Source organism: Ctenocephalides felis, unplaced genomic scaffold (genome assembly GCF_003426905.1).
Source record: "Ctenocephalides felis isolate EL2017-DRISC unplaced genomic scaffold, ASM342690v1 CF-g0.4_SCAFFOLD_01886, whole genome shotgun sequence".
NCBI classification, from domain to species: Eukaryota; Metazoa; Arthropoda; class Insecta; order Siphonaptera; family Pulicidae; genus Ctenocephalides; species Ctenocephalides felis.
In genome coordinates, this window is record NW_020538040.1 from 167296526 (window position 1) to 167316525 (window position 20000).

At 30.6% G+C, this 20000-nt stretch overlaps 1 long non-coding RNA gene across 1 annotated transcript in view; it reads left to right on the forward strand.

Moving 5' to 3' along the window:
• Positions 1-6673: 6673 nt before the first annotated feature.
• LOC113377175 overlaps positions 6674-20000 on the forward strand; it is a 37021-nt gene continuing 23694 nt past the window's right edge. The window contains exons 1-2 of the long non-coding RNA XR_003367092.1: positions 6674-6793; positions 11309-11427. This is a non-coding gene — a long non-coding RNA (uncharacterized LOC113377175). The remainder of the gene's footprint in view (positions 6794-11308; positions 11428-20000) is intronic.

Below are 20000 nucleotides of genomic sequence, written 5' to 3' on the forward strand. Positions count from 1 at the left end.
TATATATATATATATCTGTGTGAAATAGCAAGTATGTGATATAAGCTAAAATATTTCACTTCACATTATTTTTTTAACACATTATCATTTCCCAAACTCTGGCGCCCCGGACGTGGCAAGCCATCTTCATCTTCAATTTGATTAACCCAATTCAATCTCATTTCAATCAACAACAAGCCAATGGAAAAGAGGACGCAAACGAGTATCGGAAAAAAAAAACTGTATTCCGCCCCCGAACAAGTTGGTGTAATTTCGCGAGTGGCCGACTCGCAAGCAGTGCCTACGCGCCATTTACGTTCACGCGCACCTTATAAGGATTGAATCAAACGGCACGGCGAACGACGCACGAAATGATTCAATGAGAATGACCATAATGCGGCTTCTGGGAAAAAAGCTCCGACTGGGGGTGGAAAAGCTCTCCAATGCAAGGGGAGCATCGGTTATTGAACGAAAAGTGCATTTTCATCTAAATACAAGTCATTATAGTAAGTTCACCTCGGAATTCGACATACCCAGCTGTAAGTCTGTAAGTACTTGTATATTGACACCCTAAAGTTGTCTCAAAACTTACATATGGTATTGACACCCCACCCTGTATGTAGATTTCGAGACAAGCAGAAAGTTTTTTGGATCATTCAAATCGGACGCTTAGTTCTTTCAATACTGCAATTTTTTGCAAATTAAGCTCAGCATCTTTGAAATGGCTGGACCTGCCTTTGCCCAAAACTAATCACCTCTTCTCCCAATCATTTTCGTCAAGTGCATTTTCATCTAAATACATATGAAGTCATTATAGTAAGTTCTCCTCGGAATTCGCGATACCCAGCTTTAAGTCTGTAAGTATTTGTATATTGACACCCTAAAGTTGTCTCAAAACTTACATATGGTATTGACACCTTACCATATGTAGGTTTTGAGACAACTTTAGGCTGTCAATATATAAGATTTTCAGATTTACAGCAGGGTATCTCGAATTCCGAAATTTTTATCTAATGACTGGACTACACAAGGAAAACATTATTCAGACATAAGGCTGAAGGTTAGAAATACACTGGTACCTCGACATACGAGTTTAATTCGTTAGGCAACCAAGCTCGTATGTCGAGACGCTCGTATCTCAAAGATTTTTTTTTCATATAAATTCATTCAAATGCCATTAATTCGTTCAAGCACTATGATTTTTGTTGAGTGTTTTGAATACCAAAAATAAATTTTATATTAATTTAAGCTTAAATGACTGGACTACACAAGGAAAACATTATTCAGGCATAAGTCTGAAGGTTAGAAATACAATGGTGCCTCGACAAGCAAGTTCAATTCGTTAGGCAACCAATCTCGTATGTCAAATCGCTCGTATCTCGAAGAAATTTTTTCCATATAAATACATTGAAATGTCATTAATTAGTTCAAGCACTCTGGTTTTTTAATTTTTTGAATGCCAAAAATTAAATTAATTTTTATTAATTTAATCATTGTTCTTTCCTAAACATTCATGATATTGCGAAAATGAATTAGACATAATTCTTTGACAACTCCAATGCTCCAACTCTTGCAACTTTTTTGGGGTGATTTTTATTTACAATCTTTTAAAGCTAAAAAGCAGCTTATAAATTATTTTAAGGCCCTTAGTTAAGGTTATATCCGTCATCAAATACTTCTAACACCGTAAATACATATCTATTTATTTATTTATTCATAAGCAAGCCGTAATCAATAATAATAAATATTATTTAAGGCTATTGTCAAGATCTATAATGCGTAATACTCGTACATGCTCGCCATCCTCATATTTTTCAATAATTTTATGGTTTACTTCAAAGGACATGGCCTTTTTTTTAGACCCATGGTTATAAAAGCAAAAAAATGCGAACTCAACATATATAACTGTACAATCGCTATTAATGTATATAATCAAAATTTCAAACGCTAAAATAATCCTCGATGTATTAGAAGCACCACGTGATTTTTTAGGAATTGTAGGTTTGCATCTAATTTTAAAAATATGGAAAGAAAAATGAGTGTTGAAGAACCAAGTACCAGTAGAAACCTGGAGTTTTCTAGGAGCGAAGATGAAAACTCAATAAAGCGATATTAATTGTGAGCGTTTTTTCGCTTTAAATATGAAGCACTTAATTTCTTGAAAATCCGTCGACCTATGGTCATAGTTTTAGAAAAAAACGATCATTTGTTAAGGCGTTAATATAAAATTGAGATCAATAACTAAAACGTGATAAAACAGCCAAGATATTTCTATAGTAGAAATACCCATTATTATAACTGACAAAATTTTCCATATTTTCATTTTGTCAATAACATTTTTTGAGAAAACTTTTACTCGCTCAAAGCTCATATCTCAAGTTTTGCTCGTATTTCGAAGCAACAAATCGTCTTATATCGTCAGGGTACCAGTGTAGTTGATAATAAAAACTCTTATACATATCCTTACACAACGCTTCCATTGGCAATAATAAAGTTGCGATGAAGATAAGATGTTTTATTACGCAACTAATTAAGTCATCAATATCGAAACAATGTAGTATCATCCCACTGGAACAATTGTAATAGAAAATAAAAACAATACGCTGCTAAACCCAATCACCGCATTTGATGTTTTATGAATACGCCCATCGTGTGCTCCTAGGCGAGGGTGACAACGGATTCACGTAAAGCCAGCAAATAATATGCAAAGTCGTGCAGGAATGACGGTTATTATGAGTAGATGATAAATCCACAAGAATATAGTATATCATTTGTGAAGATGATACTAGATGGATGGCAACTCCTGGAATGCGCGAATGTTGAATGCGCAAATTCGTGGGAATGCTACGAAATACAAGTGATTTGAGATTTGACCAGACCCTCTTCAGGAGGTCGGTTAACGCGATACCGACAATTACAATGCGCAATTTTTTTCTATGCTGATGACTGCAATAAGCGCAGCAGCACACGTACAAGAACATTACGAATCTATATCATTGCGAAATTGATTCGTCGACTTGAAAGTTGACGCGGTGGACGTGGGCGATGCCGAGATGATGTCATTGAGTACGGTTCCAATATTGTAGTTTCTTATTGAAAGAGACGAGTTTCGTATATAAACATATGTATGCAAAAGCATTTTTTGAGAACGCAATAAAGTACCCGTACGCAACAACACTTGGTTTAAAAGTTATGTATTGCATGCGCGTTTGTTAATCATTTTCTTAATATTTCAAAAATAGTCTTCAACATCAACATAGGGTTTGATGCATTATTTCCATCAAAAAACATATGTTATCGCATTCATCAAAAAACACAGTAACTTATACATAATAATAATTTTAAGTGTCTATTTGTCGTTACTACTTCTTCAATATACCTCATAAAATCTTTCATTAAACTAATCTCTAAAATATCCGCTAGGAATCTTAGTCAAAGCCGCTATCAATATTCAATAAATTGTCATCGCTAAATTACACCTATATACAATGAAATGTCCACCCACATTTACTCAACAAGTCTTGCCAAACAAAAATATACAGTTACTGTACGAAGAAGGCCAATGCTGTACGATTACACAATGGTTCAGCGACACCTACCCCATGATAAATTGACATATAATGTAACTAACATAATTATTTGCAATTTTTAATTATTTGGATATTTAAATGATTTTTTTAATAATGAGGTTATCAAAAACTGGTGGCTAAATTAAAGTAAAATTAAATTTTAGCATAAAAAACTTAATCATTATATAGAGGGTGTGCTTAAAGTCTGTTTGCTCATTTCATAATAAGTATATATCTCCATCTCCTCTATCTACTTTTTTTGAATCAAATTTTATATGAAACAAAAATGTGCCACAAAAATTCAAATGCTGACAGAAACATGAGATGGATTTGCTCGGAGTAAAAAATATGCAAGTGGCACAAACGCATCAGTTGGGTCGTATCATGCAATTTTTTCAGATTGTTTGGTAGTGAGACATATGGCAGCAAAGTTTGTTCCAAAACTTTTGATCTGCAGAATTGTCGCAAATGCATAGTGCCCATAAGCTCTCGAATGATGTCAAGTGTTGATCCCGATTTCCTCAATATGTTATTTGTCTTTTATGATGTTTTGACATCGAAGCCAAAGGCAAATCATAAATTTTCTGCTACATTTTTTAAGGTAATAGAAAATCTTCGAGCTCAAAAAATATGTGTACATTTTGATTTATCAAAGACGAAGTAAATAGGCAATATACTTAAAACTGTGAACATATGTTCCACGACAATGAATAATCGAATGTACGTTGCTTGGGAACATGAAACACCCTCGTTAGTTTTTAATATGTATACAGTGGTACCCCGACTTATGAGTGACTTGACATGTGTTTCGAGTGTTTCGAGATACGAGCCCCACTCGAGATACGAGCTTTGGGCGAGAAAAAGTTTTTTTTAGAAAAATGTTAATGGCAAAATAAAAATATGAAAAATTATAAGAAAATTGTAGAAAAAATAAGCCCGAAGAAGTTGCAACAGTCCAAGCATGGAAGATGCTCAACAAAACATGTCTAAAACTCATTTGCGCAATATGATGAATGGGCAGGTAAAAACAATTATTAAATTAATAAATAGTAAATTTGTTTTTAATATTCGAAAAACTTAACAAAACCAGAATGCTGAAACGAATTAATCACTTCTCCTTCCCCCCTTGATATTACTTGGTGATTTTTAAAATAACCCGTCACCCTAACACATACCATGGAATTTATAAGGAATAATATTAAAGTGACCATACCAAACCGAGACGGTCCTGGATTTCCATCTTGTGCCCCGTGTTTTTCTAAAAGCAATATTTGTCCCGGATTTATTTTTTTTGTCCCGATTTTCTTTTAAATAATAGGTAAATTTAAAAAAAATTGTAAACATAAACAAACAAGTGCTATTTTTTTAAAATTAATTATAAAATTGAATAGAGTTTATTTCGAGGCTCGAAAGCGAGAAAAACACATATAAAACATAGGTAAAAAAGTATTAGATATAATTGAAAATAAAGTTCTTACTAAAAGTCCGCAATTCCCATTAAAAAAAAGATTCATATAAAAGATTGATTCTTAGTGTATCCTTAAATAGCATTTGTTATTAACTTCCCATAGGGAAAGTTATAGTAATCGCAAAAAAATCGAAAGTAAAATTTTTTATATATCTTTACGTTTCAAAACCTTCTGAACATTTGGAATTCGGAAAAATGGATGTATGTGTGTGTGTGTGTATGTATGAATGTGTGTGTGCGCGTCTATGTGTGTGTGTGCGGATACATTCACTTCCCGAACGATTTCGGGAACACGGATGAAGCGATTTGAATAATTCAAAAAACATTCGATTCGTATTGATAAGGGAACGTGCTGATTAGTTTTTGGCGAAGACAGGTCTAGCCGTTCCAAAGATATGGGGCAAAAAGTGCCAAAAACGGTAACTCAGTTTTTAAGGGAACGGAGAGTCCGATTTGAATAATTCTAAAAGCATTTTACTTGTATTAACAAGATGAAGAACTGATTAAATTTTCATGAAGGCAGGTCTAGCGGTTTCGGAGATTTAGTAAAAAAAGTAAAAAAATTCCATTTGGCGGTCAAAAATGATCACTAGATATATTCACATCAAATTATGAGATATTTTATAGAGATTTTAACAATACGTGTAAATTTTGTTTACATTCCTATGGGTTCCGTACCATTCCGTTTATCCGTTAGATAGCGAAGCGTCGCTTACGCGCTTCGATATTTCGTCTCTATGCAGTTAAAGCAGTACGATTGCTTTGAAAAAAAGTTCAAACATTCCAAAAAAAAGTAACTTTTTGTCAAAAATTTATAGTTTCTCAAAAATCTAATTTTTTCAGAGTAATTTTTTTTCAAAAATGTTAATCTTTTTAAAAAAAAATAGTTTTTGGTACGGGAAGTTCCAGCAATTTGCCTTAAGGCACGATGCCATGCGCCCTACTAGCATACATTTGCAATAATACTGTGACAAAAATTTCCGATCATCCTGATCATTAACTAATTTAAATCATGAATTAACAAAAACAAAATCCACGAAATTGATAAAAAAAAAAATAATTCTCGAATACAAGAAATAAGGCTTAAGGAGATTGCATATGCACACTTGTCGTTCAGTGGCACAATATGATTAACGTCACGTTTTTAGTACTTTTCTTGAAATTTTGATTCTTTTTTATAATTCAGGTAAAAAATAAATACAGGTGATTTCTTACTAGATCTCCTCACGTGATATTTCAAGATTTTTGGTCAAACCCCTTTGAAAGCCTCACGTGATTAACATTATGGAATTTAAAAGGAATAATATACATTTGCAATAATACTGTGACAAAAATTTCCGATCATCCTGATCATTAAATTTATAAAAATAAAAACCATAAAATTGATAACAAAAACAAAAATAATTCTTGAATATAAGGCTTAAGGAGATTGCATATGCACACTTGTCGTTCAGTGGCACAATATAATGACCGTCAGTTTACATATGTTTACACATCGTCCGCACCGATGCATCATCATTGCCTCTCTATCGCACCAGTAATCATCGCAGGTGAGTCAGATCGGCTGGCCGCACGCGCGACTTAGTGTTCAGCGCGACGCGGCCGATCGGGCAGTGCTTTTAGCCCGCGCGTACGTTGCCCGCCGTTTCGGAAAGCCCGCGCGACCACATGGAAATTCGTGAGCGTCCTGAGCGCGGAAAACGCGACCTATCGAGGAAAATGCAACGCAGGAGGAAGGGGACGGTGGAAAATCGCAGGAATGGCGGAAAAACGAACGGTGAGTGACTTGTTTGACATTTTGGCATGACATCTTTTGTTTTATTAGTGTGAAAGAGATGAATTTTATAGAAATGTTAATATTGCAATGTAATAAATCTATGACTTAAATGTTGCACATTTTATATCTTAATAATATATTTTCATTTCTTAGTAAAATAAGCGACATGATTAACACTAAACCTACCAACAATTATCGTTTTTTTTTTTCTTTTTTTAAAATCTTTTTTTTTTTGCATAGTTTTATTGTCAATCAAAATAATATACATTTTTTAAAAAAAAATCTAAAAGTTAAAATGTGCTAAAAATTTTACATGCATATTCTAACAATTATCATATAGTTTGATAACAAGAATTATTATAATATTTGAAACTGTTTTATTAATTTGACCGGTGCTTGGTTAGTATAGTGTTAAATTCATCTCTTTCCGGATAAAATAAGTGAATAGTGACAAATACATAAAAAATAATTAAGTATTTCCACACCTATATATATATATATATATATATATATATATATATATATATTTAGCCTAGATTACTTTTAGTCTCAAATATATTAGGGTAGTCCTTAATATGGACATTTTCGAATTTCCTTGCTCCCAAGGGCTCAAATGGTTCCAAATTGATAAAAAACAATTTTCTCAAAGTTATAGCTCTTAAAATTGTCTGTTAGATGAAGCGCAATTCAATCAAAGTTTTGTATGGAAATAGCATGAAAAAAATTTAAAAAAATTTAAAAATTAGTTTTTAGATATAATGAGCGAACAAATGAGTTTTATTCAAAATTTGTCGCTAAACTATACCTAAAAAAATTTTTTTTTAATTTTCAAATTTTTTCCATGCTATTTCCATACAAAGTTTGATTGAATTGCGCACTATCTAAAAGTTAATATTAAGAGCTGAAACTTTCAGAGAATTGTGTTTTTATCAATTTGGAACCATTTGAGCCCTTGGGAGCAAGGAAATTCGAAAATGTCCATATTAAGGACCACCCTAATATATATATATATATATATATATATATATATATATATATATGTATATATTTATATAATATTTGTTTGACTGACCAGTAAAATAATAACTGCTAATTAGTGTATTATTATATTAACTATTGCCATAAGAGTTATAATAAATAATATAATCATCTTTATTTTATGAATTAGATTAAGATCAGAACTCTGGTATATATAAAAAAATGCTTCTATTATGTGAATTGTGAATATTTTTGCGAAAGCTGAACTTACTTATGCGATATTCTAAACTAATTTAAAAATATATTTTATATTAATTAATATATTCGAGTTAATATTTCACGCTTCTAGTTTAAAAATAATAAAATAATATAAAATAATAATAAAATAGTAAAATAATTTATTTAATTATTGTTCAATTAACTGATGTTTTTTTTAATGAGATAAGCCGTCGGTAAACTTTATATTACTTCAAATATTACTTTACAAATGGTAAGAGTGATTTATTAATAATTTATTTATTTATTTATTCAGTTATTCATATAATAATTAATCACGTTAATCACCGCGATATTATCAAAAAAAAATCTCATGGGCCATGGTAACTTTAATAACTTAATTTAGTTAAAAATGTATCAAGAAAACTTAATACATCAAAGAAAAATATTTTTTTGCCAAAATTTCTGAAAGAACACTAATTTATTCATTTATTTATTCAGTTATTTATAAAATAATTAATATTAGCATGTTAATCACCACAATATTATCAGACAATTTTCACATGGACATTGTAACTTTATTAGATAATTTCTAATCAAGAAAACTAAATGAGTCAAAGAAAAAAATGTTTTGCCGAAATTCCTGGAAAAACACTATTTTTTATGTCACCCATATATGACTGACATGGCTCTATATTAAAACTTTTCGCGACAAACCAAGAATTTTTCAGGTCAATTTGTCAGCCATGGCTCATGTAAAATTTCTTAGCCTCAAACACATATGACTGACATGGCGATTAACGTGTTAATAAATTTTTAGCGTGTATTTCAAAAATAAAATTCTCAATGAAATAAAAATTATAATACTAATAAAATTCGATTCTGAACGTAATTCATCATGAATTTTGATTTAGTTGAAACATTATATGATTTATCGGGAGACTTGTCGGTTGATCTTTAGGACCTATATATATTCACAATTAAATCATTGTAACTAAAACGAATTGATTTGTTATCGTTCTCAAATTAATATTTATTGATGTTAAAATACATCTTAATTAATGTAAATTAAGTCTGTCAACGCCGATAGTTTACATATTAAATCTTTACCAACTGTCCCAATATAAATTATCAAAAACCTTCGCAAAAAACGTTAGGCAGCCGCGAACATGATTATCTATCAATGCATAGAAGTAAACCTGCCTATAGAAATAAATCTCAGGAATGCCATTACCAATCAGATTCGCACGTGAAATATATAAAAAAGAAGAAAATTATACAGGGATATATTATTATACAAATGCGTTTCACTAACTTTAAACTATTCGCCTTCCACAAACTATACGGTATAACATACGTGATAACGGCTTTTGAAGTAACTTGGATTCAAATTTTTAGATTTTTAATAAATAAGAAATCTTGGTATATATTTGGTTCTATGATTTTAAACAAAAAGCAATTAATATTATAAATCAGTCTCTCGGTTTCTATAAATCGATGAACGGTAGATTGCAGAAACTCGTATAGAAGCTTCGAAACATTGAGTGAATTGTGGCATGCACGATATACTATAATAAACGCCTTTCATAAAATGATAACACCCCTTTTGTTTGAAATGAATGCTATTTCCCAATCATTTCAAATTGATTATATCGCAACAATAATGGAAATATACTCTATTTCTGCTACATTATGGGTGAATCACAGCTGGATGGTATGAGATTTTTAGACAAAAATTAATAGATTTTTTTTTTTAATATAGGTTAGATCAATATAAAAATTTGCAATTCGTTATATTGATTCAAATATGTTCAATTCAAAATAAATGTTTAATACAATTAAGCACAAATTCAATTATACTCTTGTTTAGTTCAATTACTATAATAAATTCCGGATAAAATAGCAATTTCTTTAATTTGTTAGAACTTTACCAGTCGAAGACTTGAGTGAAAACTCTCGGATAAAATAGAAAAGTTATGGTAATGCTATGTTACGGGGCCTATCTTCGTATGAATTGGTAGTAACAAATGGTGAAAAAGCTATATATTTGCTGTGTGACCAGGCGTTTAACACATAAAACCTAACCTACAAAACGCACAAACGTAAAATAACAATTTTATCATAAGTGCATCTTTCAGGTGTCTCATTGATAACACATACGTGAAGTTAGGTTTTATGTGTAAAACACTTGATCACACAGCAAATACATAGCTTTTTGACAGTTTGTTAATACCAACTCATACGAAGATAGACCCGTAATATAGTATAACCATAACATTTCTATTTTATCCGAGAATTGGTCCCAAAGTCTTCGACTGTAAGATTTCTCACAAATTAAAAAAACTGCAAAAAAATTGAAAAAAATAATTATTCGTCATTATTTTGTATCGGTAAGGTGGCCATATTTTACAAGTCAAAAGCGGGTCGGTCATTTTTAGTTATGCTGGTCCGGGGGGGGGGGGGGGGGCGGGCTGGCTGAACGTTAGCAAATGTAATATGATTTTAAAATAACAAATAATATTTGAGAATGTTATAAAAATCCGTCTATTTTAAATGAGTAATTTTTAAAAACTTTATTATTCGAATATATGTTATAATTTTATCTTATATTTATCTTTTGGATCTATATGTTTTTTTAGTTTTTAGACTTATTATAAAATTTTGTTCAATTTTCTTCATAATTATTTAAAAATAATTGGCATTTACTTCAGGCTGCCAAGAAGTTCATTTTCCTAATTTTTGTTGATTGTCGTAAAATTGAAAATAAAAGTTATGAATGTGAGAGAGTATTTTAACCAGTTTTTCTCATATGAGCATACTATTTGTACATAACATTTTCAGATATTTTCCGGGTAGTTATAATTTTATTATCAAGTAAGAGCGAAAATTCAATTTAGATATATACTTTTCGAAAATCCGGGAGAAAAAATCTAAATCCGGGACAAATATTGCTTTTAGAAAAACCCGAGACACAAGGTGAAAATCCGGTGCAAATCACCTTAGTATCGGTCGCTTTTCCCAAAAATTTTACAAATAGTTTAAATTCACCCTTCTCATGCCATTTTACCAACAAACCGATTTATAGATCATTTATAAGCTATTTCAATAAAAAAAATTGAAAAGTTTTTATTATTACCCCCGCAGCCACCATATAATTGATAAGGCAGGCACGACAATTGCTACGGCCCTGATTGTAAGACATTGTTTTCCTGACAATATATTTAATAGCTTAAACAGTTAACTTCTGTTCTGATCAATATATTACTGTAAAAAATTATATAAAATTATTACACATAATTTTTATTTGTTCATTGTTTGCAGTGATTGACAGCTATCGAATAAACGAGTGTCCATTTAACACGTGAATCCGGAATGGCCGAGGTGCTTCCTGCGTTGCGCATGGCCCGGACGGACGACGGGAGTTCGAAGCCGGAAACCAGGTAAGACACGTGCGTGCAACAGTTAAGGAATTGAATATTAGGCGCCTGCTAATTATATTATGTGGGACCCATTGTATGTGACGCGTCAAATATCAATCGATAATAATCCTTCGATGTGGGAACGTCGGATCATTTTCCGGCCGATTAATATTTATAACACGAGATGTAATAATTCATATTCAAAACTTTGGCTTTAATTCTTATATTTGTCAAATACACATTGAAAGATATCGCAAGTATTGTTGATATGTACCTTGATTGATTTTTCAACGTTAAAGCATATTTTTTGCAAATTCTTTAGTAACTTCCCGCAGTAATGGACTGTAATCGTCCAAAAACCGAAAATAATTTTTTTTGCATATCTTCAAGTTTTAAATGTTTCTGAACAATTTGGCATACCATTCAAAACTTTGGCTTTTCATTCTTATATTTGTGAAATACACTTCGAAAGATATATCGCAAATATTGATGATATGTACCTTCATTGTTTTTCCAACGTTGAAGCATATTTGTTCAAATTCTTTAGTAACTTCCCGTATTAAAGGGTAAATAGACAGTAATCGTCCAAAAATCTGAAATAATTTTTTTGCATATCTTCGTTTTAAAGGTTTCTGAACAATTTTGTCATACTTTAGAAAAAATGGATGTGTGTGCAGGGATACAATTTTTCGTCCACGTTTTCGGGCGCACGGATCAACCAATTTGAATTATTCAAAAAACATTCGATTCCTATTGATAGGGAAATGTGCTGATTGGTTTTTGGCAAAGGCGGGTCTAGCCGTTGGTACGGAGCGAAACATGCAAAAAAATGCAGTTTTTGAGAGAACTAAGCATCCGATTTGAATGATTCTTTCTGCTTGTGTTGACGAAACAGTTGTTTTTGAGGAAAGAATTTTTTCTCCAAATGATATTTTTTTCCAGTGATATTTGCTTATAAATTACATTCCAAAGAATTCTATGTTTTCGCCAGGAAACTCGATTTGCTAATCTTATTTTTTCCCTATGTTTCAAGCCATTTTGAATCCTTTGATACCAAAATTGGAAAGAGTATGTGTGTGTGTGTACAAACCAAAATTTAACTTTCAGTCGACGTTTTCTCAAAAATAGCAGCACCGATTTCACAAAGTTTAAAGAAATTGGATAAGGACGTACATTGATCGCCAAAATTGCTTTTTTGTAAAATTTTTCGACCACGTTTCCCTCAAAACTCTTAAATTTAATTTGAAAACCGTTTGAAATTGCATATCAGTTTAGAATCGGCTTAATAGTTTTTTGTAAAGATCGGCCGGGACGTTTCTTCGTAATAAATTGTTGAAAAAAAGACGATTTTGATGAAACCTTGGTAGATATTAAAGTTCATGGTGTTAAAGAAACATGCTAAAATATTATAGGCATACGAAAAGTAGTTTAATTATAAAAAAAAAACAAATAAATCAATTATGGAAGCGACAAATTATTCCGACATACTCCATTTGATAGAAAGTCAAAAAAAAGTTTTAATATAGGGCCTTGTCAGTGATATATGTGTAAAATAAAGAAAAACAATTTCTAAGAATTTTGGCAAGAAAAATGTTTTCTTTGACACATTTTAACTAAATTATATAATATGGTCCACGTTAAAATTTTTCTAATATTATTGTGGCGATTACCGTGCTAAATATTTTATTAGTTTTTTATGTATATCTATATCGTATTAACCGTCTAATATTTGTGTACTCTCAATATATAAAAAACATTTTTTACGTAATTTTGGAGAGTTTTATTCGTATAATTTAAATTAATAATGACGTAAATAAAAGCAGAAAAATACAAATACATAACGGCACTTGAGAGAGAACTCAAATATACAATGGGCAGTTAATTAAAAGAAATCGAATAATGGGCTATGATAAAATTGCAAAATTTTATTGTCACAAATTTCAAAGTGACTAAATAATAACTCTTATTGATTAAGTCGATTATTTACATATAACGGAAAGTTTTAACAATATGCCTCAAGGTAAGATGACCATACGTCCCGGATTGGCCGGGACAGTCCCGATTTACCGCCTTGCGTCCCGGCTTTTTCTAAAAGCAATATTTGTCCCGGTTTTAGGTGTTTTGTCCCGGATTGTCCCGAATTTTAAAAATTGTTTCGATTGCCAATATTATTTTAACTAGAAAACTTAAACTGAAAAAAATGTGCATATAAGTTGTTAGCTCACCAAAACTAACACGTTAATTGCCATGTCGGTCATAAGTGTCTGACGCTCACTAGCCCTACAGGAACAATACGCGACTTGGTAAAAGGAGAAAAAAAATATATATGAAAAAATTATATAAAAAATATCGTTTTTCCAGGAATTTTGGCAAAAAATTCGTTCCGGATTTCATGTAAAAAAATATGGTCACCTTACTTAAGGCATAATGCCACTAATATATAGTTAATAGATAAATCATCTTTAATTTTAAGAAATGATATTTTATTTTTAATATTGCTCTCCGTTTACCTATGGTCAATTTATTAACCCAATGCCGATTGTGAGCTTCCCGTCGCGTCTGTGCGTGCATCTCGCACTAGCGGACTTACGGTCCGGATTAAAATCTAATCTTCGAGTAAGGATAACTCAACATGCCCCGTAGCATACTGATTCGCCGTTATATCCTACCGCGCCCGGAAGAAAATCTTAGTACCGGTTCTTCTTATTATAATATTCAATGGTTTTCAAAACAATAGAGCAATTTCCTTCCGAACAGGTAAATAACAACGATATTTTAACAAGCACAATACACTATTTACGAAACTTATTTATTATATATTGTCCGAGCACTAATCTCGAAATAATATACCAACAGAATTTAAATTATAGATCACGTACAATGATCTTGTTATGTACAATCGTCTCATGTATCATTAAATTTTGTAAAAATACACGTAACATTGTTTAGATAGATTAAATTATGTGTTTATTTTAATAAACATCTGCCTAACTATTACAAGGAATTAAATCGAATATATATATATATATATATATATATATATATATATATTAGGGTGGTCCGTAATATGGACATTTTCGAATTTCCTTGCTCCCAGGGGCTGGGAAAACAATCCTCTGAAAGTTTTCACTCTTAAATACTAACTTTTAGATAATGCGCAATGGAAATAGCATGGAAACAATTTTGAAAGTTAAAAAAAAATTTTTAGGCATAACTTAGCGACAAATGAATTAAAAGTGAAAATTCGTGTAATTTTTTTTATTAAAAATTCGACGCTCTGCAAAATTTTTGAAAATTTTCTCATGCTATTTCCGTATAAATCTTTGATTGAATTGCGCTCTATCTAGAAGACAATATTAAGAACTAAAACTTTCAGAGAATGTTTTTTATCAATTTGGAACCATTTGAGCCCTTGGGAGCAAGGAAATTCGAAAATGTCCATATTAAGGACCACCCTAATATATATATATATATATATATATATATATAAAATATATATATATATATATATATATATATATAAATATATATATATATATATATATATATGTGTATTTTAAGGTGGTCCTTAATATGGATATATTCTAATCTCTTTGCTTCTGTGTTTTTAATTGTAAAAGTTTTTCCTCTTAATATTAACTTTGAGAGTCCACTAACTAAAGTTTCTTATGGAAATAACATAGTAAAAAATCAATTTGTTTTGTATAATTCTGAATTTGATGTTAATATATGTATTGACATAGTATAATAATCGAGCACAACATCAATAACATCATAAAAAAATATTTTATATATATTTTCATACAAAGGTTTCCTTCATGTTGCCCGATTAATAGGTTCTATCAATACATAAAATTTTTGACTATAATAAAAAAATAATATTTTTTATTTGTAATTGGTTTGGATTTACATATTCACTGTTAAGCAAACATATATAAAAATTTTTTTTTTCGTGATCTTCTTCGTATTAAAACTATTTAATTATGTATCTTTTGTCAAAACGTACAGAATAAAAATATTCTGAATATTTCAGAATAAATATATTATTTTTTTATTTATTGTAATTTTATCTATTAAATGCCTGCCCTACCAATGAAAAATGCAGAAATAGCATAAAATACCAAAGCATAAAATGCAGAATAGGGGCAAAATATGTTAATTGCTGGGGTTACGTGGCGTATTATGCGTGAAATTGTAAGGACCTAATCGTATTAACGGGGTTCTACTACAATGATTAGCTGCCCATTCGTCGAAATAAACAGAAAAGAGTTAAAAGAAAATCTTTCTGTATTAATTATACTTTTCGACACTTGATGTGTGTCATCATTCAGCAAATCCACCAGGACAAAAACAAAGAAAAGTCATTGTCGATTGTGAATTGATATGTATCTGTTTTGTCTAGGAAGCACAATGTCCTCTTCTTAAGTTTCTTATTTAAAATATATTTTAAACTAATTTTAGTGTATTATATTTTTGTAGTTGGTTGATTTGCTGAATAATGGCCCACATCAAGTGTCGAAACGCATAATTAATAAAGAATGTTTATAATTTTTGTCAGAAAGATAAAATCATCACATTTAATTGGGAAAAAGTTCAAAATACAACATATTGCTCAACAAATTTTCATTTTATTGAAATTTTATTTTACTCTCTGAAGTTGGTCAAAAAAAAACATTTTGAGTTTTAATATCTATTCCTTCCACTTTCTGTTTTTTTATAATATTCTTAAAAATCATCGGATTTTATACTATTAAAAACTTTATATATTCCGTGAGACAATTAAAAACTGAATAATGAAAATAATCAGGTTAACTCTGACAAAAGGACGTTCGAAAAATTACGTTGGCTTTGGTAATCTGCCACAGAAAGAAACAAAGAACCTTTTTTAGAATACCTAAAGTCATGCAACATCTTGTTGCGCAATTTCAAAAGACAAGAACAACGACAGCAACGAAAAAATCGAAATAACTGGAAGTATATAACAACTTTGTAAGCGAAAAGAGACGTGCACATCGGCGTACCAGGCTCAACAAAGTACAAACGACTAGTGTCTATAGAATTGTCAATCTTTCGGCAATCTGCCGCAAACAGTCAAAACCGCACAATGACAACGTATCTTCTCATGCGATCTTAAGCGGCGTCTTCTGTTATCAGAACAAAACTCTCGCATCTGTTCCATTAACATTTGTCTGTTTCTATTTGCAGTTGGTGAAAAACTCACCATGTAATAGACAAATTGCAAGTTCACTAGCCACAGGAATCCTACTATACTGAAGTCAGAATTCTGAAATCCTTGATACCAATCAACCCTCCTATAACGCAGTGTATGGGTACTATTTAATATGGAAATCGTGTTATAAACAACTCAGATTTACCGCAAAAAACAGGCTAATTCACAGAACGTTCTATAACCGGCTATCGCGTTGTATGGGAACCGCGCTGTAAACAACTGGGATTTTGATGAAACTTGGCATAATGGTAGATTTTAATACCAAACTGACCGGCGTAAAATATTAGAGGCCTTTAAAAAGCGGTTTATTTATAAAAAGAATAATTGAAGATTGCATTTTAGCATCCTAATCAGAGTAGGTACAAACCACATCATCCAAACCGCGTTATACAAAGATCAATAAATATAGAAGAAATGATAACAAATTGTTATCTTTAATTTTAAGAGTTCATATAAAGATATGATAAAAATTGTAGATAATTTTTTATTGAATTGTAGTATACGATAAAAGAACATACAACAAGCTAAATAAAAAAACTGTTTTCCAAAAAAAAACAAGCATATTTGTTTTTTTTAACTTCCAGTAGGGTAAGTTATAGTAATCGCAAAAAAATGAAATGAAAATGAAAATTTTTATATATTTTTACGTTTCAAAGGTTTCTGAATATTTGCGTGTGTGCGGATACAAATTTTTTGTCGACAATTTCGGGAACACCGATCAACCGATTTGAATAATTCAAAAAGCATTCGATTCGTATTGGTAAGGAGACGTGCTCATTAGTTTTTGGCGAAGGCGGGTCTAGCCGTTCCGAAGATACGGGGCAAAAAGTGCCAAAAACGGTAACTCAGCTTTTAAGAGAACGGAGCACCTGATTTTAACAATTCAAAAAACATTTTACTTGTATTGACAAGATGAAAAACTGATTGAATTTTTGGAAAGGCCGGTCCAGTGGTTATGGACTCTCAATGAAAACAAGTTAAAAAATGTCATTTGGCGGTCAAAAATGTTTATTGGACATATGCACATCAAATTATCAGATATTTTATAGAGATTTCAATAATGTGTACACATTTTGTGTAAATTTTTTTGGGTTTCGTACCAATATTTTGAATTACGGTACGGTAAGTTCCAGCAATTTGCCTTAAGGCACGATGCCATGCACCCCACTAGTTAAAACTATCGTTCAGTGCAAGAGCTCTGAAAAAACAAATTTTTCAAAAAAGTCCATTTTTTCTCAAAAATCTAATTTTTTCCAAGTTTTGCAAGTTTTTTTTAATAATTTAGTTTTCGGTACGGAAAGTTCCAGCATTTTGCCTTAAGGCACGATGCCATGCACCACTAATTTGAATTAACTTCATCAATAACAAATTTGAGAAATAATATTTGTCTTATCGTCACAAAATTAATTTTCCTATATTGAAACTTCTATTTATCGATGGCATATGCTAGATCTTATAAACACAAAGGTGGGCGGCAGACACTGGTTAGTTAGCAAAGTGGGTGTAATCGAATATATTACAATTAAATTGCACAAAAACCAATCACTAAATTAAAGTAATCAAACCATATGTAATATTGAGTACAACATAATAATACCATTTTCTCAATTGACGATTGATTATGGAATACATAACATATGGTAAAAAGAAATATGAAAAATATGTATTTAAATCATATATATATATATATATATATATATATATATATATATATATTTATGTAAGTATTTAGTTGTAGCTTTCCATTCTCTACCCGAGTGGAAATTTGTTACGGCAAGCCCTAACTCAGGTCCGGCCCCTATAGGCCCCTATAGGGCTGTACTCCGGCGTCCGTATTACGGAATTTAGTGCATGGCCCTCATAGGGGCCATATATGGGCGGCCCTAATATGGTAATTTGAATAGGGTCCATAAAAGGCATGCCTGAATTCAGCCCTAACACGGATTGCCCTATAATAATTGAAACGGGCCATATTCGGATGCCCTATTGTACCCCTAATACGTATTGCCCATGATATGATGATACGGTCCGTATTGGAAATTCATTACTAGAGCCCTAATACGGCTTACCCACAGATTATTTAGACAAGCCCTATCTGCATTCTTCATTTGAATCCTACTAGGATTCAATATCAATAGAATCAAAATAGTTTGATTTATTAATATTTTGTAAAAAAAAAGGATTATAATGTGTATTATTGATCAATGATTGTCGTTATAGTCTAAAATAAATATAGAAATAAATTACATAATTAATAATAAAGAAATAATAAATAATAAACAATAAATGAATTATAAAAAATAACTATTAATAAATAATAATATGTAATCGGTAACAATATATTTCTTCGTTCTTTCCATAATCTGCATGATACCGTATTCATTATTATCAATATATTATAAATATAATATACGAATTTACGAAAGCTTTATACAACTTTGAACAAAAAATCCAATGGTAATACAAAACCAAAAAGTGTTTTTTTTTTAATAAAATTAATAAAATCATGAAAGATAGGAAATTACATAAAATTTATTAACAATAAAAATAATTATTGAATCGATTATATAACAAGATATTAAAATTATAGCGAATACAATAAAATAATTTTTTAATAAAAATAATACTTTTTGTGATTAGAAGTTATTAGGTATATTACTATTTTTCGATTTGGTCATGTGAGACATATAATATATATATATATATATATATATATATATATATATAAATTTTTATGGGTCGTCGAATAAAAAAATTAATGTACTATAAGTTATGATCAATTTATTAATAATAGTAGTAGTTTCCTCACTGAAATTGAATGTAATAAGTAGAAATAATAAGATCAATTCTGCGTACGTGAACTGTTTGCATAAGATATAGGACCTTCTTAGAAAATTCGTCCAGCACACATATATCGTATTTATTCATTTTAGAGTCTAGACTATACATGAATATTAACTCATATCGAGTATCGAAAGTGTAACAATCAGAAACAGGATCGATGACCTTTTTCTTATGCGTACTTGGTCTATCTAAAGCATAGGACCTTGACATAGGACAAGTAGAAAAACTGAAATAAATTTACATAATTTTACTTCAATAATAAATATCAAAAGTTTTACATTTCATTTTAACATATTCTAAATACTGCTAAACATTAACATCGAATGAAATAGAGTGAGCAAGAGTAAGAAAGATCGGCGCTATGTCACACGTTAACTTTATAGATGCCGGCGTACAGCAGATTGTGAACAATATACATTTATGATTGCTCATATAATACGAATAGGCAACAAACATTTTGTCAAATATTATTTCGAACAATTTTTTTATGTGGACAGAAATACTGATATTAGTTCAAATA